The sequence below is a fragment of the Gastrolobium bilobum genome, unplaced genomic scaffold (assembly GCF_033153095.1).
Source record: "Gastrolobium bilobum isolate Gb01-03AN ecotype WA unplaced genomic scaffold, APGP_CSIRO_Gbil_v1 utg14888, whole genome shotgun sequence".
In the NCBI taxonomy this organism is placed as follows: Eukaryota; Viridiplantae; Streptophyta; class Magnoliopsida; order Fabales; family Fabaceae; genus Gastrolobium; species Gastrolobium bilobum.
In genome coordinates this window covers 118,074-140,778 of record NW_026895268.1, presented here as the reverse complement: position 1 = coordinate 140,778, position 22,705 = coordinate 118,074, and the positions used below count along the sequence as shown (strand labels likewise).

At 35.5% G+C, this 22,705-nt stretch overlaps 1 pseudogene; it reads left to right on the top strand.

Moving 5' to 3' along the window:
• The first annotated feature begins 5,297 nt into the window (after positions 1-5,297).
• On the top strand, positions 5,298-7,508 carry LOC133302879 (putative vesicle-associated membrane protein 726; annotated as a pseudogene).
• The last annotated feature ends 15,197 nt before the right edge of the window (positions 7,509-22,705 follow it).

Below are 22,705 nucleotides of genomic sequence, written 5' to 3'. Positions count from 1 at the left end.
GTACGAAACCTTAACTCGCATATATATCATCGAGTCATGTTATAATATAGGGCCATAAAACTCAAGTTGTAATACCTAGTGGCCCCTAACAAAAAATGTGGACTATTAATCTAATACTAAGGTCTGCATGAAACCAAATCGTGCTAATGGATCAAATTAGGTACGTGTTTATGTGTTGGGTGAATCAAATTATGTTAAATAAGTTCTATCAAAATATGTTAATCAAAAAAATCTCGGCACAACCAACACAAAGTGAATTCTGTTCGCATTAAAACACAAATGTTAGGAAATTCGTTCCCTCAAACTCCAATGTCAAGCGGGTCCAGGAGAAGCCCGTGGCGGGGGCCACCACCAATGAGCTAAGGCTACACCAACCGTAGCAAGTGGATCCGACACCATGTCTCAACCCAAAACCTTAAGGCATTGGGTTCATGGGTCCTTTCACTTATATACTCTTCACTTAGCTCATTACCAACCAATGTGAGACTCATCACACTTGAATATCTCAACAATCTCCCCCTCAAGTGTGAAACCCACCATTGGTATGCTCCCCTCAACCGAGTACCCGAAGCGCAAAGTACTCGACCCGCCTCCTAGCCAATCACTAGGCTAGCTCAAGCACAATCCGGCTCTGATACCACTGTTGGAATTGAATATCCACACAGATGCAAGAGACAACCAGACTTGTGTATCTACAAAAAAACTTTTTTTTTCTATTCTTGCTTTTTTGCTCTTTCTCTTTCTCTCTTTATCTACTGATCTTCATTTCATACAAACTATCAAAGGCTATTTATAAGCTATAAAACTGACAAACATAACTCCACACATAACACCCTCATTACTTTATAACTGACATAACTGACTCATTAATATTCTAACTGACATAACTGACTCATTAATATTCTAACTGACATAATTGACTCATTAATATTCTAACTGACACAAGAAGCTAAAAAACCAAAACTGCTAAAAAATGGACATTTAAAATTTATCCCAACAAGAAAATTAGGAGATATGAAAAGGATCGTTTACTTTTTACCGGGAAGAATTGTTGAGCTGGTTAACCATGAATCCATTGTCGGAAATGGTGGAGGTGGCATCGATTTAGGTGCCGGAGAACATATGCAAAATCCTAAAGAGAGAAATCGAAAAAGAAATTATTAAATAGGGGATGAAAAAGCGAAGAATGAATAAACCCAAAATGAGGCTTTTCTTATATTATTTGCCTGAGAACAACAAACCTCAAAAAGCGAAGAGTGAAAGGAGATTCAAGCCAGTTAGCGAGCTTCTAATGTAAATCCGTGAGAAGGAATGATTTTTTGCCTTATTAGATTTTTAATTGTAGTTTGATAGATAGCTTTTATGAAGAATTCTGCTCTCGTATTCCCCCTCGATTGTGAAACTGACGTTATGATACCGCCAGCAAATTCTGAATTTGCCGTAGTGTATTTCATGCATGAAGTGAACTCATGGGTGAAGAACTACTCCATAAAATCCCAAGTTTATTGAGATGGTTAATTTTATCCCGTTTGGAAAATATATTTTAGGTACTTCAACTGCAAAAGTGCCCTTACAGGGTAAGGGGGGATACATGGATAGAGATCCTGGATATGCTGGAGAGAGGACTGGATATTTTGGGATGATGTATATATATATATATATATATATATATATATATATAGGATAATGGTTATATTTACAAACTCAAAGTTTATGTACTACCCATAGTAAATAATGTAGTTTGTAAGAGTTTGTAAACTTTGAGTTTGTAAATATAACTTATCCCTATATATATAGAGGATGAATGTACTTATTGTTTTGGCATGATGCATGTTCATACATTTGTATAATTAATACTACTATGGGAGACATGTATGTATATATGACTAATGTATAGTGTGTACGAGGCATATGTAGCTTTAGGTCATCATATTCTACAGTGTCGATATGTATATGAGGATGTATTTTGGCACGGACCTAGTTTGAGTCCTTTGTGTTGGACAGTGTGATATATATATATATATATAGAGAGAGAGAGAAAAAGGTGGTCTGGACTTTTTTGTATTTCAGGGATTCTATTATATGAGGGATTTGATCCCAGTTTACAGCCATTATGATGTTCGTTAGACACTGTTCGGAATAGTACAAGATATTATATTCGGATAGTATTTTGACTGTAAAGGCATTTATTAGAAAATGTGTAAGAGTTTTATGCAAGTATGAGACTGTACAGATAATAATAATAATAATTAATAATAATAATAATAATAATAATAATTTGAAAAATGAATTACGCTTGGCAATACGTAAAGATAAGTAAAAGAAAAAAGATAAGTCACTTAGTTACGCGGATAATAGTGATACTTTTATATGAAGTCTTCCGCTTAAGCATTTAATTATGCTGCGTTTCTATACTATATGCATGTTAACTAACCTGGTATATACAATGTTAATACTCACGTAACAGAAGCAAGACGAGAGAGAGTGTGAGAGCTCCCAATCGTACAACCCTAAAACTTAAAACACATGGAGTAACCTATGTTGCACCGAACCGACACGGGATACGACACGACACTCCAACACGTAAATTCTAAAAAATGCTAGATTTTGACAAGTTAGGACACGTTTTGTTATTACATAATAATTTTAATTTGTGTAGTGTATATTATATTTAGTATTCAATATTTAATAAAAAATGAAGCTAAACTTATATTATCCATTAATTTTACAAATAAACATAAAATATCTCATATATTTGTATTAAACGCGATAGAATGGTAATCATAATCTAATGAATCTAATAGTTAGAACTAAAAATGATACGCAACGCAACCTTCGAACCTTTTTTTGAGTCTTTGTAACACGTGTTGAAATGTCGGGAAGTGTGAGACACGACACATAAAGTATTTTGAAGTGTCAGTTCATTATAATGAGTAACTACTTTCATAAATTGGTTTGCTTCACGTGGAGAATTGTGCATGTGGGTGCTCACTTTCTAGTAATGGTTCTGAAATGAGATAGTTCAACACTTATTTTCCTAAAGTGGGTCGTTACATGAATCAATCGACACCATTAATTTTAGAAAAAAATATTTTTTTATGTTGTTAGAGACATCTTCTCTCATATCATAAAGATAAACATACGGAGTCCACCTTTTGTAAAAATAAAACTAAAAAGACTCACATATTTATATCTATGACATCAGATCGGATGTCTCCAACAATATGAGATTAATAAATATCTTAATTTTATTATGCATAAGTTACCACAAACCTTTTTTATTTTTTTTATTAATAATAATAAAACAGGACATTTTCAGATATGATTTTCAGTAAAGCATGGTGCCTTTATCAGATTATATCAAAATTCAACAAAAATAAAATAAAATAAAAAGATAAAGATCAATACTGTATATGTCAATTTTGACGATGTGCCAGATTCGAAAAAAACTGCTCAACAAAGTCAATACTTTTAACATGATAGAAGCTTGGCTACAAATTATTACCAATATCTGAAATATAAAATAATATGTTTTAATATCAAACCTGACAAATGGCCATGACCAGTGATCAGCTTGGTTTCTTTTTAAATGGCCTATACACGTTTCCAATTTCTTGGCACTTAATTGGGTTTTCAAAAATAGAGGGTACAGGTTTAACAGTCATTATTCTCATATATCAAAAGGTTTTATAAGAGTTATGTTGTAGGAAAAATGATTGTGTAATATTATAGAGATTCGTTTTACGTGCCTTAATTTTTTATTTTTTATTTTGTTTTAAAAAGTGTGAGCCCCACAAAATGTTGTGGGGTAGGAAAGTTTGTTGTGTTAGGTTAAAGGATAAAACGAAAACCCTATATCAAAATTCACTTTTAGAAGTAATAATTGACCCTAAAATGTAGTTTTTCTGACTTACGGTAGAGATTGATATAAGAAATACAAATAACTTTCGGGAAGAATCACTTGTCAAAGAAACCTGAGGAACTACGAGATTTCCTATTTCCCATGTTTAGCAGTTTTGCATTTTCTGTTGGACTTGCGCCTTTATCGAGATTCAATTTTGGCGGAACTCTCCAGAATTTGTTTTAATAACAATATTTTAAATGAATCAATACGAAGGAAAAAACAAGTTAATTACTAGAATAATTCACTTTTGAAACATATAATTAATTCCGTATATCAGTCATGCGGGACTTCCTGTAGTCTCGCACGCCAGCCACGCGAGACTTACAATTGTTGTATGTTTGCAATTCCTGCATGGTTGATTGTGAGACTAGTCTCATATGATTAACGTGAATGATTTATTAGTCCAAACCGCGTGGCATGATTTTTCATATTTTAAAAAGTCCTGCACGAAATGCATGATATATATATATATAGGGAAATAATTATCTCATGCAACAGAGATAAAATAGTGAGGTCCACATTATTTATTTATTTATTTTTACAAATGGTGGACCCCACTATCTTGTCTCTGTTGCATGAGATAATTATCTCATGCAACATAAGATTAATAGATCTCATATATATATATATATATATCTAGGTCTTTATTTTGTCATGTTACATGAAAGGAATTCCTATCATGCAACACTAAAAGACAAAAAATAATAATAAAAAAATAGGATAAGACACATTGTTCAATGATTTTGTTTTGTCTTATATTAACATTATCAAATTATTTTTCCTATAACATAACTCTTATTTATCTATATATATAAATATAGGGTTCGCTTTTTCTGTAGTTACTGCAGATATTACTGCAGATAAGTTATCTGCAGTAAGCCCAATACGACGTCGTTTTGAGACGGAAATCATGGTGTTATTGTAATTTTAATTTATTTCAGGGTTATAATAGTCTTTATATTTATAATTTTTTTAAGATCTCAATATCAAAACGACGTCGTTTTGTGAATAAATACAGATAACTTATCTGCATTAATGGCAGAAATATTCATAAATATATATATAAAAGATATGCTATGCTTAATTCGGTGAGGAATGTGATTTAAAATTTCAAAACACTACTTATTAAGGGACGAAGGAGGGAGGGGGGCCTTCTAATTTTTCGCTACCAATAATAATTCCCTATTTATCTAAATATGCTATATTAAGGCAAAGACCCTTCTCTCCGCATGTTCCTTGAGACAAACCTTGAACATATCTAAACAAAAACTCTTTCAAAGCAAATCAATTACCATTTTCTTCTCTATTCCTTGCAATTTTTTCTCATTCTTCCTTGGCCCTCTCCTCATTCTCTCTACATTTTGAGATTCATTTTGGTTAATGGTTTTTGAAGATGGGGCAACAATCTTTGATCTACAGCTTTGTGGCTCGTGGCACCATGATTCTTGCTGAGTACACTGAGTTTTCCGGAAACTTTAATACCATTGCCTCTCAATGCCTCCAAAAGCTTCCTTCTTCCAATAACAGATTCACCTATAATTGTGATGGCCACACTTTCAATTACCTTGTTGAAAATGGCTTCAGTAAGTCATGCATATTTGAATTTTACATCACATTTGATCATTTATATCTTTATGATGGTTTGTTAGATTCCATGGAATGTATTTTGATGTAGATCTTCATATGTCTCTCTCTATTTATTTTTTCTTTTCCATTTGAGGGGTAGCATGTTTGATAACTATAACATGGATTATATATGAAGGTTATAGCAACAAAATGGTTGCCCCTTCCCTGATCCCTTCCTCTCTGATTTAGGTAACTATTTTTCTCGTGCTTATTGAATCTCAAAAATAAAAGCTGTAGTGCGAAAATATTTTTCCAGTTTTTATTTTCATATTTTTTAGAGCGAGCCTTCGAATAGCGTTAAAGTTGCTCTTTTCACTCCTATCATCTCAAGTTGAGAAACATTATACATCGGGTTTGCTCTATTTTCACTTTTTTTTATTTAAAAAAAAAAACAAATAAGAGATTCATGTATTATATAGAAGCATTTAAAGGAAAGTGTTTTGCTTTGAGCATATCACCCAAGCGTCCAAGATGGTTCTTATTTATTCTTTGAACGGTTTGAAGGGAGATGGTATTCATATTTATGATAAATTAAAGATAATAAAATTTAATCAACTTATTCTTAATTGACCAATTTCACAATTTGTATGGATTTTGTTATAAACTATTTGCTTAATTTTGAATGTTGTAGCCTACTGCGTTGTCGCTGTTGAATCCGCTGGTAGACAGATTCCTATTGCTTTTCTAGAGCGTATCAAAGAGGAATTCAGCAAAAAATATGCTGGAGGCAAAGCTGCTACGGCTTCAACTCGCAGCCTAAACAAAGAATTTGGGTACCTTATTTTTATAATCAAATTTCTTTGATGGAAATGTACTTGTTTTACCTTAGTTTAAAGAATGAGATTAATGTTTTTCATGTTGTAGGAGATAATTTTATCTCCTATACGTACATAAAAGTGTGTGAGACTCATGCATGATCATGTGAAGAGAAGAGAAAAAAAAAATCAGTCACATACACTTTTATATGTGTAGGAGATAAAACTATCTCCTACAATATGAGAAATACAAATCTCTTAAAAAATAAGATGCTAAAATGGTTTAATTTTAAACTTATGTGACTCAATTCTTTATTTTCTATTTCGTTAGAAGAGTTTAACTTTTTATGTAGTCATTTCATAGTCATAAATTTTAAAGAGGTAGGATGAATCTACATCGGTGAAAAAAATAAAAACTCAACACCTAATTTTGGTTATTGATCCGTTTATATATAGCGGGCTCATATATATAATAAATTAGAACCATTAAATTAATGAATAACAACAATGATAGCTAAGTATGTATCTTAGTTGGTTGTGAGAATATTGTATGACGATGCCTTCATGGAGGATCTGGTTTGGTTGGACCTTGAAGTGGGTGTAATCGGGATTGACAAGAATCAACGCCTAAAATTAAGAGGGTAACTTATATGAGTGTAAAATAATCTTATTCTATTTTAAATTATGTGCTTAAACGTGATTAGGTGGCAATATAAAAATCTTCTAATATGATTGTTGATAATATAAAGCTAAATGTGACTATTTATGAAAATATGCAGGCCTAAATTAAAGCAGCAAATGCAATATTGTGTCGATCATCCTGAAGAGATTAGCAAGCTTGCTAAAGTGAAGGCTCAAGTTTCTGAAGTGAAGGGTGTTATGATGGAAAACATTGAGAAGGCAAGACCCTTACAAATGAAATCGATTATAGTTCTTTAACAGAGTTACTGCCATCATTATTTCATAACATGTATATATTATAATATTTGATTTTATTGTAGGTTCTTGACCGTGGAGAAAAGATTGAGATGTTAGTGGATAAGACTGACAACCTTCGCTCACAAGTTAGTACATGAAAGATTTCATTTTTTGTGTGTGTTAATATGGCATGATCCAACTCGGTTGAATTAAAGACTTGATATATTTGTGTCACTTCTTGTAGGCACAAGATTTTAGAACACAGGGCACAAAGGTGAAAAGGAAGATGTGGGTTCAAAATATGAAGATCAAATTGATTGTTTTTGGTATCGTCTTAGCATTATTTTTGATCATGTTCATGTCTATATGTCGTGGCTTCAGCTGCTTATAACTTTTTTCTTTGATCAATTGTAGTTTCATTTGTTACATTTATGCCATTCTTAATCCCATTAACAATTTTTTAGTTGATTATGGGATTCAATTATGGGCAGGTTATGTAGTTTATTTGTCTAATATTTGTTAAGAGTAATATGTATACATGTCACTGTATTATCTTAATGAATAGGAGAATTTGTGTAGGTTTTCATTATATATATCATATGTCTGTGTAGTTAAATGTACAGCACGTAAATATCATCTAACCTTTTTTGTTTGATTCACCATCATCATCTAAAAGAAAATTTTGACTTATGTTACTTTTAGAAATAATAAAATTTGACAATTGTATCCTTCAAATATATATATGGAAGGGTTATATTTACACATTTTTTATTTACAAACTATACTATATACTTTCGAAAGTACACTAGGTTACACTATGTACTTCCGGGATGTAATTTGCAAAAATTTGTAAAAAAAATTTATAAACGGATCCTTCCCTATATATTTATGGCAGGTCATTTTTACCCCCGTGTAAAAATAAGAAGTTTTACACCAAATTTTAATCGTTAGATGCACGAAAAATTAACGGTTAAGATTTGGTGTAAGACTTATCATTCATACACTCGTGTAAGTTGATTATATCCACACACACAGACACATATATACATATGTATAGGTAGTGACGGACCCAGAAAATTTTATTTATCTCTACACACTTAGTGGAGGAAGTTCGAAGGTAGCCCCCGGAAAAAAAAATTAAAGATAATTTTAAATGCATTAAAAATAAAAGAATATAAACAAGTAGAGAAAAGAAAACTATTCACATATATAAAACTTTGTTATTTCAAGCTATTTCACGTATATCTCATTTTTTGTAAAGGCTATTTCAAGCTAGAGTAAAGTACCTTCCGAGTCCTCAACAAATATCACAGGGCCCAATTTAATACCTTAGAAAAAAATCGACTTGTGATTGCTCAGAAATTCAAAATATACTTATGTTAGTTCTTTTGAGGTACTACAAGGGTTTTTTTCGAATTTCAGATGGACCACAATTTCAACTAACTGTGTCTAGTTTGAATTTCAAAGGGACCAAATCGACTTTTTTTTTAAGGAATTAAAATAGGCCCCATGATTTTTGTTAAAGACCCAAAATATACTTTACTCTTCAAGCTATTCACATAGCAAATCCTGCAGTAGTAGATATGGCTCACTGATACACATATCAAGCTTTGCTATTTCAAATGAAATTATTATTTTTTTTGTGTCTGCACTTGCACACGTTGGCAACCATATAGTTCTGCTAGTGTATATAGGATTTATCATTTTTTCTATCACATGAGATAAAGTTATTTCCTTCAACCCCTAAACTATGTAATTTTGAGGGTTAGGAGAATTAAGGAAGGGTGTTTTAATAAAATTTATACAATAAAGAAATGAAAACCCTTAATAGTTTCTTAAACCCTCAAAACGACGTAGTTTTGAGATTGCATGAGATAATTTTATCTCTTGTGATAGGAGAAACAATTTAAAATTTAAAATTTGACACCGGTGTCAAACTTTAAAATTTGAGACCAAATCTTAACCGTATATATATATATAGGGCAGGATCCTTTGACATCGGTGTCAAATTTCAAGTTTGACACCTCATCTGAGAGCCGTTAGATCAAAAAAAATCAATGAAGTCACATGCTTACAAATCAGAGTCGTTGATATTTTTTTATCAAAAGACTCGTAGATAAGGTGTCAAAGAATCCTGCCGTATACATATATGGAAAAATTGTGTGTCATTTTCAATGACACGAGTTATGTCATTTCATAAACACAAAGAGGTGTGGGTCCGATTGAAAAAAAATAAAAATAAATGTGTGGATCCAACTTGTGTCATTTTAAATGACAAATATTTTTCATATATATGGGGCAATAGCATCTTACACTAGTGTAAGAATAATAAGTCTTACATCAAATCTTAACCGTTGATTTTCGTGCATCTAACGATTAAGATTTATTGGGCCTCACTCATTAATTAATTATTAATTCTCAATAAATATCGACTGTTAGATACATGAAAATCACTCGTTAAAATTTGGTGTAAGATTTATTATTCTTATACCGATATAAGATGATCCTACCCCATATATATATATATATATATATATATATATATATATATATAAAAACTGATTTCAATTTTGATAACAAATTCATCACTTCAAAAGTCACTGTCATAAATACATTTTACGAAACCAAGAATGGATAAATATTATGAACCTAATTGAACAAATTGATCTTTAATTGCTGCGAAGTTTTTTTTTTTTTTTTGGTTTACGAAAAATACATAAAAAAAATACTTGCTGCAACCTATTTTGATAAAGAGTTATTTATTTCTATCCACGTTTTTTAAATAAAAGTTCAAATTTTATTAATTCTTAATTTTTGAAAAATAAAACATTTTAAGTAAAATATTTTTTGTTGGGTCAAGATGTGTCCAACAAGCATGAAAGCTAAGAAGGTCGTCAAGTGATCAACCCGAAACTTGGAAGTTGATTAATTATCAAGTCGATACAATTATGGAATGGAGACGAAGAAGAGATTGGATGAGCAACTAATATGGTCTTTATAAGGCATTGGGCACTCTCACCCTTTGAGCTAGCTTTTGAGGTGGTGTATCCCAAGGTTCTTTACATGGTATCAGAGCCTCACCGTTCCCCGCTTTAAAAAGTGGAATTAAAAAAATAAAAAGCATAAAAAGGTAAACCAAAAATGGACCTGTGCAATTTCCACGCTTCTAGCCTAAAAAGGGCTCTTGCGTGAGGGGGCGTGTTGAGATATATAGTCCCACATTGATTGGATGAGCAACTAATATGGTCTTTATAAGGCATTGGGCACTCCCACCCTTTGAGCTAGCTTTTGAGGTGGTGTATCCCAAGGTTCTTTACAAGAAAAACTCACACAACAATTTAAACGTGAAAAATCTCCTCTAAGGGTGTCCATGACAACTTTTCTAGTATCAATTTTTTTTTTGGGGAATAGAAATTGATAGAAACAATGTTTATCAAAATCGATTTATTTTTCTGTTCCCAAGAATGAACCGATTCAATTTTTGTGCTAGGTAACAGAAAAAAGATAAAAAAAAAAAAAAAAAAATTGTTCCCGAACACAAAATGAGAAAAATTTACCTCTCTCCACCACCACTATCATCATCACCACCATCACTATCCCGACATGACCACTGCCACCGCTACTATCACCGTCACTACCATCACCACTGTTATCACTAACCACCACCACCATTGTAACTTTTTTTCTAGACACTTTTGAGAGAAACTTTCAACTACAAAGTTGTTCCCCTTGAGATTGTGAGTGACTTTCATGTAGAGTTCATCTTATGGGGAGCTTTGTGGAGGGAGAAATCCTCCATATACAGCCACAAATTTGGTGGCATTTTGGTGAAATTTTGGGGCTTTTGTGTGAACCATTGGTTGGAGATCTCTCCCTTGGGCCATTTGAGGCTATTGGTGGTAAGTTTTCCCTTTCTCATTGAGTTTTTATGTAGATCATAAAATGGTGAGGGTTTTGAAGTTGTAAGTTGAGTTATGGTAGTTAGGAGCATTAAATGGTATGTCTCCTTTGGAATTAAATGCTTAGAATGATAAATGATGATGATTGATGCAATGAAATTTATGGTGATTTGTAAATTTATAACTTGGGAAATTTTGGAGTGTGATGGATGAGCTCATGAAATTGCCATGTTGTAGGAGTGTGTAAGTTGAGTTGTGGATCATTGGTATGAATTAATTGTATGATTAAAGATGTGTATGAGTGTTAAATTGAATTGAAAGTCTTGGTTTATGCCTCTTGAAGAATTTGAACCATAGAAGGAATTTAGGAAAAAATGATGTGAAAAATGTGGTTTAATCAATGGTTGATGCTTTAGTGCATAATTGGTGGATTAGTGAGCTAGATTGATGATTCAAGTGGTTGAGATAGTTGAATTAATTGTGAGAGGATCATTTGGCCTAAGTGGCTAAAAATGGTTATAATTTTAGTGAAATTGATGGATTGTTTGCAATTGATTGATGGTCATTTTGTTGATCATATATGTTGCCTTTCACGGACGCGATAGAAACAGACTAAGCTTGGAGCTTACGTGAGGAGAATTACTCTTGGAGTTGAGGTAAACCCTTGGAACTTAGGTTTATTCCCTTGTGTGCTCCACCACACCTAGTGAAAGGTTGTGGTTGGATTTTGTGCTTTGTGGCATTGTGTGGAAATATATGTTCATGCATTGTTAGTTGTTGTGTGAAATGTTTGTGATCTCTGGCTAGTAGATGTGTGTGGTTTGGACTTCCACTGGAGATATCCTTTGGGGATTCCGGTCAGGTTTTGCCGTGGGGCCGACTCTGGGAGCGGTACCAGGATGATCCAAACATGGGACTTCCGCTGGATAAGGCTCATGAGGAGTTTCAGTTGGGTTTTGCCATGGGGTCATCTCATCCATGGGAGAGGCACCAGGAAGCTTCCCGGGAGTTATATGAGGGGGTCTTTGAACGGAATCCTTATGTGGATGTTCTTGGATTTGTGACCAGTTGGTTGTGATTTTGTATGTTATGCATTTTACATGATGTTATTTGTTGCACATTGAGTGAGCCATTGGGTGGATTCATCCTCTAGTACCCTTAGTTTACTGAGATATATTTGTAATTCTCACCCCGCGTTTGGGGACATCATTTCAGGTTATAGTGAGCATGGAGGACCTTCGGGCAAGAGGCCCGCTTAGTGGATGAGTTGAGGATGATGTGCATATGGAGAGCATAGCATTTTGGAGGAGTATATTTGATGCACATAGTATTACATTTAGCATTTTGGACTTAGATCATGAACATATTGTATGTTGAGACTTCCATGTTTTTGGGTGTTCATGACTATACTCTAAGTCGTTTGTAATTGATTTAGATTCCATGCCTGTTGTGTATATTAGCATATTGGTGAGCATGAGACTTGTCCATGGCCACATATTTTGAGTTAGAGGCCTTTGGACACTTATGATGTAAAATGAGCCAAATGATGTGTAAATTGCAAAGGATATGGTGAATGATGTAAAATGATACTTATTAGATTAAGTGTAACATCCCGTTGTATACCGGTATTGTTAACGTTAATTATGATATTAAGCGCAGTTACAATCACAACAGTTCATTTATAAAAATGAGAGTAAACTTTTTCCGTTTATTACGCGAGCGTTTAAAACAATAAAAAGCGTAATAAATAAAAGTTGTGACCGTAACTGTAAACTCTTTGCGGAATAATTATTTAAACTACTTTCATAACTTATATTACATCTTTCAAGTCACTAAGGGGTTCCCATAAACCCACTTAGCCAAAATCTTACTTTTACGTTTTCTACCCTTCCAAACATGGTTCGGTCTTTATTTTTCTGCGGACAAACCGCATGACGCACGCTCCTCATCTTTTAGTATGTTATTCTAGACTCAATTACCTTTCTAGGAAGCTATCGCACGAGTCATAAAGTTCTTGTTTTCTCCGGATATCGCCGTTTGAAGTTGGACAAGCAAATCTGCCAGCCAACCCCACAACAGCTCCAAACATACTTCACTAAAACAATTACTTCATAAAATAAAAACATCCAATTTCTCTCCAATTTTTATACAACATACTAGACACCTCAACCTTCAATTTGATATACCACACACCTAATATGACCAATAAACGAAGTGGGAATAAATTTCCCAAACTTGGTCCAGAACTACCCAATGTGCAGTAGCCCACTGCATAGTCCGTGTTCTCTGCCTCCTACAGGCCAACTCCCAACCCAAAATTTTCTCAAATATTAACACGAGATATAGGACATCTCAAGCTTCAAAACGGCGTATGTCACGTCCCTATTTGATCTCTATGGAGGGAGATATGCTCTCCCAAAGTTTTCCTAAATTCTGTCAATTTCTAGAAAATTCGTCAGAGTTTCCTTTGTTTTTCCAACAATCCCCAAATTTGCAAAATGTTCTAAGACCTCAAATTGTACCTAATAATCATAGGGTGGCACTCACAAGGACCAGCAATGCCTTAGGGCTCTTACAACCCATCACAGTTTATATTAAGTTACACAGTTCATATCATATTGCTTTCTTTATTAACACTTAACATATTTCAATCACCAATGTCCATTTGCATGCAATTTCTAAACATACACATAATCATAATCCTAAAATAGGCCTATTGCCCTTCCATCATATTTCATACTTCCATATTACATCAAGTATTCATGTACAAATTACAACTTCCAAATAAAATATTACACTTTACAACTCATAATATTTAAATACAACATAATGAATGGACCTCAAAATGACATATGTAACTAGACTTAGGAAAAATGACATGAACAAATATGACAATAAATCTCATCCTAAATTCCATATGCAATGTTCATGCCCTAAGTCTAGCCTAGGCTCAATGGCCACCAAAATACAAAATGAATAATCCTATGTCTCAGTCATCCCATGGGCTTCTTGCCCACCGCTCCTGCACCACTGCTACCTCCTAAAATAAAATCCCCGAGACGGGGTGAGATATACGAATATATCTCAGTAACCCAGAGGTTCTGGAGAATACTCCGCCCAATGGTTCTCTTCGATGCATATAAATAACATAACATAACATATTAAAAACAGGATAAAGCAAGGGATTTAGTGAAATAGGGGAGCATAGGGATACAAAATACGACGAAGCTGGAATGGTCAATGCCAAAACCACGCAACGTCCAGCCTATTAGCCTCGGCATATAAGCCTACGGGTCTCAACCAAGGCGTGTTCCCAGAACATCAAACCAAAGCACCCTCCATCCAATACCACCTGAGACTTCCTAGTGTGCTCATATCCGGATCACACACCACGACCCCAGGTCAACTGGAACTCCCTCTCGGAGACCTTTCCAGTGGAAGTCAGTAACGTCCGAAGGCAACACGTCTACTGGCCAGAGACACGGTACATCCTATGTACCAACACACATACTATACGCATGAACATATTATCCTACATTACTTACATACACTTCCTACCATCACCCTCAACGGGCATGGTGGAACACACAAGGGGATCAAGCCCCAGTACCAAGAGGTTACCTGTATAATCCTCTCAACGTAGCTCCACTGCAATATATATTCTGAGCTCGTTACACAACAGAAATGCCTACACAGAGGACATTCCCAATTAATTATCATTCATACAAACACATGCAAGTTATTAACTCTACAAGCATGGTTCCATAATACTCACCACAATCCCACTTGGTCTGGGACCAAGGGCAACCCACCGAGCTCACGGTTCGGGGTTCAAATTCACGTACGGCAACCTACACGACCATATACGGATCCTTAGAATACGTCAAACCATCAAATTCACAAAACGACAATTTTCCGTCCCCCCACATAGTGAGGTTCAGCCATCATAGTGCATTTTTACAATTTATTTTTTAAATTTTCTTTTCATTTTTCTTAGGCACCCAAGGTTACCAAAATGCCATATTAGGTGCCACTTTGCATCCTACATCATTCAAACATCATTTTACCTAATAATTTGCTCTAGGTCCAATTCCACAATTTCACACTATCCAATATTTTCCCATTTATTCTCCAACCTTCCAACCATCACACAACCCTTCTAATTACCATATAACACATAGCACATCATCCATAAAATTTTAAAAACATCAATTCCTCATTCTTTACAACATGGCCGAATTGTCCTAGGCCCTCACCAAGGGTGGTTCAACTCAATTCATCTATTCCACACCTCATACAATCTCATTATAACACCATACAACTATACAACCATCCAATTACACAATCCTAACACAATTCCAACACACAGTCATGGCATCATCCAAAATTTCCCAAGTTAAAATCACATTGTTATCAATAATTTTTATTGCATTTCTAGCTCCAACACGTCATTCTAAGACATAATCATCTAATACACATTTTCCATTTGAGCTCTCTAATAATATAAATCAACCAAAACAAGCTTAGGGTTCATGAAATCAAATCCACGAATCAAACCATCAAAAGGTGAAGAAACTTACTCAAAAGCTTGGCACAAGGCTCCTCTAAGACATACTAAACCATTGGAGCATCAATCAACACCATGAACACAAATCTAAGAAAATAGGTCGCGGGCTTGGGGAGGGTTTTTCTCAAAATGTAGTGGGTTTCATGGCTTAATACTACTACCAATGGGTTTGGAAGGTTGTTTCCAACAAATTTCAAGTCAAAGATCACTTGACATTTTCTTCTTTGTTTCATGTCTTTAGGCTTCTCACAAAGCCATAAGCCCTTAATATTATTGGTTCTAACTTAATTAAATTATTGCAGAGGTTCATAACAATCATTTAAGGGTCCAGAAACCCAACCCACGCTTCTGTTTAGGTAAAATAGCTCAAAACATGATTTTTCCCAGAATATCCCGATATTTCTCGGGGACATATCCGGATATCAATATCCAGATATTTCCAGACCACATATCCGGATATCCATATCCGGATATTCACATTTCCAGACAAATATCCGGATATTTTGCGACAGAATGCAGTTTTGCATTTTCGCGAAGATATCCTTTCAAGGTTCCATTTTTAACACTTCCAAACGTCCAAGCATGCATTTTTAGACACAATTAAGCAAGTGTTTATGTTGGTTACCTACTCATCTCATTTTACATGTCAAGACTTCACTTTTAACAAAGAAAACTCATGATCAAAGGTTGTACAACTTACCCAAGGCTCAAAACAGAGCAAAGGATGCTCTTGGAGCTCACCACCAAGTCCCCACAGTTCTGACTTGCAAAGAAACAAAAATGACACACCAAAGGTTGGTTCTTTGTACCAAAGATCACTCCTTGGAGCTCCCACAACCAAGGAAATGGCTCCCAACACCCAAACAAAGAAACTCAGCCCCACCACAACCAAAAATAGTGGCTGAGCAACCAGAAAAGAGCTCACTTTCACACTCACAAGACACTCCACTATGTGTTTGATGAAGAAACTAAGAAGAAAGATGACTTCTTGGCTCTCAAGGTGATGAGGAAGAAAGGAACAACAAAGGGAGAAGCACTCAGCAGCTGAGCACGCACGTAGGAAGCCAATATGGCCTAGGGTTGTGTGCAAAAAAGAGTATATATAGTGGTTTAAGTCTTAAACACACAGTATTAGCGCTAATTGCTACGCTTAGCATTTTAATCCCAAACTTTGGAATCTGAACCTACTCATTTTTCTAAGATTTGTCACATTTTTATTTTATTTTTCGCAGCACCTTTCCGGTACGCGCTTTTCCATAGCCAGTATCAGTTCTGGCACCAGTTCTCATTATTTTAACTTGAAACTTGTTTTACAATTCCTACATATTATTCTAGGAATATTCATGCACTTATTATAATTTTCTGGGATACTTCATCGGTACGCATTTATACCGAGTAGCAGAACTGATATTTGCACTTTTCATCAACTTTCAGCATTATTACTCACTTACTATAATTATTAAAGCCCCATAATATTTATTAGGATCAATTATGGAATTATTTCTTAATTTCTCTTAATTAATTAATCAACTTCCTTAATTAACGGTGCGGGTTCTTACAATGTGATATCAAGTAATTTTAATTGAACAGTAATATATCAAATGGGATATAATATGTGAGGCGTCATGAGAAGGTGTTTTGAGGTATGATTTCTGAGCACTCGGTGATGTGTATGTGTGTGTACCAAGTGTGGTGACATGGATTTTGGGTTTCACGGAAATTGTGAAGTTAATCGGGGGTTCTTGCCATATGGGAAAGGATAGCCACTTGTTAATACTGATAATTGAGTAAATGTTTTGCTAGGAGGACTAGTGAGGAAAAAACTTGGAGTTAAGATGGTGGCCTGATGGCCTTTTCATAATAAGTTAGTTGTGATGGAGTTAAGTGAAGATGTCTAATAAGGATCAGTAACTTAAATTGTGGTGACTAAAGAAAGGTTGATACCTCGATGGAGTGACTTGGAGTACGGTATGTGATACATGCTAGGTGAGAGAGATATATCCCTTGGAGATACACTGTATTGATAAAATTGTAGAAATTTGTTTAAGGATGAAAGTAGTTCAATGTGATAGAACGATTTGTTAGTATATGGGTGTCCTAGAGACAATCTTTTTGATTAAATAAGGACATAAGATGTAGACCTTTTTGTCGCAAATTAATAATAAGAACTCTTTATCCTGTTTCATATTTAGTCTCGATATTATTGTTAATATATTATGAATAAACTGGATAAACCCCTTGGAATAAAATAGGTATCTCTTAAGTATTTGTGATGAGATCACGATCATGACGATTTAAGGATACCAGATGTTTATTCCTAATTTTATGTTCCTAGTCTAGACACACTAAGAATGGGGATCAGTGATCTCGGGTAAGACTGGCACGACTTATCTACTTGTATTCGGATGCAAGATAAAGACCTCATGAGCTACAGATATGGAGATGCCTTAGCTAAAGTCGTGTGTGGACCTATAAGGGTATAGCTCGCACTGAACAGACCCACAAAGAGACTCTATGAGAAAATCTCACAGAGAGTATCATTAGAGTAGTCTCTTTACATTTGGGTATGTATTTCCTTAGACCAGAAGTTATTACCTAGACTGAAAGTAAAATGGCCTTGAAGGCAGTAGCATGTGAGAGGAAAAAACAAAATTTACATATGCGAAATTACACATGCAATCAAGAATCATGCTTTATGGCATGTGATGTTACCTTTGTTTGTGAGTTCAAAACTCCAAGACGATCAGTGTTAGGTTTGAAGGGTTCAAACCCTCTAACGTTGATCCACACCACCCACGTCAAGATGCAAGAACGCTTTCTTGAAAGCCACCAATTGACCACCACAGAGAGGCTTGCTATGCGCTCAATAGGTGAAGAAGAAGGCTAGGTATATGTGTTTAGAAGAGTGAAGTCTCCAGCATGAAAACTTCACAAGAGTGGGAATGGTATATAGAAGAATTGGCTAGGTTCTTTTGAAAAACCTTAAGGAGGAACTCACCAACTAGGCGCACAAGAGAGGGAGAGAATTGGTGTATCAAATCAGAATTTTTACTTTACTTATAATGAAAGTGGCGCACAAGTGAGTGAGACAAAGATGGGGTTGTTGCAATTCAAAAATCCCAACAACCTCTCCTTTGAATCCTCATAAGACTAGGTCTTTATCTAGTCAAAATTCTGAACCAATGGTCATCATATGACCACCAATTCATGTGCCCCTATTCAGCCCAAAATGGGTCCAGATACATTTGAGTTGTTGCGTTCAAGTTTGAACCAACTAGCTCACTGATTCTCTCAACAAACCATATCTGATTGGAGCTTGTTGGTTTGACAAGATGACAATCATCTCCCACCAAAATGGCGCCCCAAATCAGCCCTTGGAGATCTCCATAGATCTTCTCTTGATACAAGGGATTTGTTCCAACAAGATCTCATCTTATCCTTTTGTTATGAAACAACATTTCATAGCCAATTCAAATTCGAATTCAAACATTTAAATTCAAACGTTCAAACATTTAAATTCTAAATTCAAATTCAAATTTCAAATTCAAATTTCAAATTTCAAAATTCAAATTCAAATTTCAAATTTCAAAATTCAAAATTCAAATTTGAAATTTCAATTTTCAAATTCAAAATTCGAATTTCAAAATTCAAAATTCAAAATTCAAAATTTAAATATTTGATAATTAATTTAACTAATTAAATTAATTAGTAATGTCTTGGACCATCCAAGCCCATTAACAATACCATGTGCCCTCTCCCTCTTAGGTGGGCTTCCAAACTTCATCTTGGGCTAACAACCATTATTAGGCCCAATACCTTTAATGCTATATCATCATGACATTAAGGTGTTAGTGTGTGACCCATTAGGTCCAACATAGCCACTGACATAAATGGGCCCGGGCCCAACAAGCCCACAACCCATTTAATGACAACATAGAGGACTAGCAATGCTTTGTTGCCACAGAGCTAGTTAGATTAATGACTTGATCATCCTATTACACATATTTGGTTGTCGTATGTATTTCTTTTCGTCTCGGTTACCTTCCCATAAAACCTAGGGTAAGGAAGCGTATCAACCCTTGCGGTTTAGGGTAAGCTTTATTCGAAATAGGGAATCTCCAATTTACTGACTCTAAAGGCAGATCATCTCATGATCTCTTTTACTATGCATAGATTCCTGAGTCCCTGTAAATGTCATCCCGATTTCTCCGATTTACAGATAACCTAATCTCTCACAGAGATTTGACGAATTCCTTCAGCTTATCACCCTAGCCCTGTGCTCTTTCAGGACAAGCCCAACAGTATACCTTTGAGTCTCCATGTTTCAGGCAGACAAGGTATACAGTCAAAGCATGCCTTCTAAAACACAGTCTAGGTAATAACTTCTGGTCTAAGGAAAGACATACCCAAATATAAAGAGACTACTCTAATGATACTCTCTGTGAGATTTCCTCATAGAGTCTCTTTTGTGGGTCTGTTCAGTGCAAGCTATACCCTTATAGATCCACCCACGACTTTAGCTAAGACATCTCCATATCTGTAGCTCATGAGGTCTTTACCTTGCATCCGAATACAAGTAGATAAGTCGTGCTAGTCTTACCCGAGATCACTGATCCCCATTCTCAGTGTCTCTAGACTAGGAACATAAAATTAGGAATAAATATCTGTATCCTTGAATCCTCATGATCGTGATCTCATATAAAATATTAATAGTAATGTTGAGACAAAAATATGAAACGGGAAAAATAGTGCTTTTATTTATTTGCGACAATACAAAGGTCCACATATGTCCTAATCTAATTAAAAGATTGTCTGTAGGACATCCATATACTAACAAGCTCCCATTTGGCCTAGAGCCAATCAGACCTAAGTCGTATACCCAAAGCCTCATAATGACTATCATGTTTTCTCTGAGAAACAGCCTTTGTCAGAGAATCGGCTAGGTTATCATCTGTGGGAATATAATCCATCTTTACATCCATCCTATCAATGATTTCTCTAATCAGGTGATATCTGCAGAGCACGTGCTTAGATCTTCGATGAGACCTAGGTTCCTTTGACTGCGCAATGGCTCCAGTGTCGTCGCAAAGCAACTGTATGGGCTCATCCACGCTTAGAACCACCCTAAGTTCAGATATGAACTTCTTGATCCACACGGCCTCCTTAGCTGCTTCTGAAGCTGCTATATGTTCAGCTTCTGTCGTTGAATCTGCTGTCGTCTCCTACTTGGAACTCTTCCAAGATACTGCCCCACCATTTAAGGTGAATACGAACCCTGACTGTGACTTGCAGTCATCTTTGTCACTTTGAAAGCTGGCATCAGTGAACCCTTTCACTGTTAGCTCATCAACCCCACCATAGACCAGAAACGCATCCTTACTTCTTCTTAAGTATTTAAGGATGGTCTTGACTGCTGTCCAGTGACCCTCTCCGGGGTCCGACTAGTATCTGCCTGTAATGCTCAAAGCATATGAGACATCTGGTCTCGTACATATCATGGCATACATGATGGATCCAATAGCCAAAGCGTATGAAATTCCACTCATGCGATCCTTCTCAGGCTGTGACTTCGGACACATAGCCTTTGAAAGATGTACCCCATGACTGACGGGAAGAAAACCCTTTTTCGACCCTTCCATGCTAAACCTCTTTAGCATCTTGTCAACATACGTGGATTGAGATAAACCCAGCAGCCTCTTGGATCTATCTCTATAGATCTTTATACCAAGTATAAAGGTCGCTTCTCCCAAATCCTTCAGGTGAAGCTTTTTGAAAGCCATTCTTTCGTTATTTGTAATGTGGGGATGTCATTTCCTATTAATAATATGTCATCTACATAAAGTACCAGGAAGACGACATTACTCACACTAACCTTCTTGTAAACACAAGGTTCATCCTCGTTCTTGATAAAACCGTTACTCTTAACAACTTCATCAAAACGAATATTCCAACTCCTTGATCCTTGTTTTAGCCCATATATCGACCTTTGAAGTTTGCATACCATATACTTCTGATCTTTGATTTCAAAGCCCTCAGGTTGTGTCATGTACACTTCCTCCTTCAAGAACCCATTCAAGAAGGCGGTCTTGACATCCATTTGCCAAATTTCATAGTCGTGATATGCCGTTATTGCAAGCATGATCCTAATAGATTTGATTATGGCAACAGGCGAGAAAGTCACATCATAGTCAACTCCTAGTCTTTGACGATACCCTTTCGCAACCAACCTAGCTTTGTAGGTCTGAACGTTGCCATCTGCATCAGTCTTTCTTTTAAAGACCCATTTGTTACCGATAGGAACTATTCCTTGCGGTTTAGGAACCAAGGTCCATACCTTGTTTTGATACATCGAATCCATTTCAGATTCCATGGTTCAAGCCATCTAGAAGAGTCAACATCCTTGACTGCCTCTTCATAGTTACTTGGTTCATCATCCTCGACGGTTTGCTGATTCTCAATCACAAACTCATACCTCTCAGGTGGATGGATGACCCTCGCTGACCTACGGAGTTGTGTGTTTACTTCTCCATAGGAGAACATTGCCTGCGGAGCAGACTCGGGTTCCTCAATCTGTTCATGTGGTTCTTGAACTTCTTCAAGATCAATCTTACTCCCACTGGCTCCTTGAGAGATCAAATCCTTCTCAAGGAACTCAACATTTTTTGACACAAATACCTTGTGTTCATCCATGGAGTAAAAGTAGTATCCCTTAGTACCTTTGGGATAACCCACAAATAGACATTTAGTACTCTTAGCATTAAGCTTGTCTGATGCCAACGCTTTGACATAAGCTGGCGATCCCCATACCCTGAGGTAACTCAGGTTGGGTCTCTTACCATTCCATATCTCATATGGTGTGGTCTGAACAGATTTAGACGGTACCCTATTTAGAAGGTATGCCGCTGTGTCTAAGGCATATCCCCAAAACGATTTTGGAAGTTGAGTCTCACTCATCATAGACCTAACCATGTCTCACAAGGTCCTGTTTCTCCTTTCGGAGACACCATTTTGGTGTGGTGCGTAAGGTGCAGTAAAC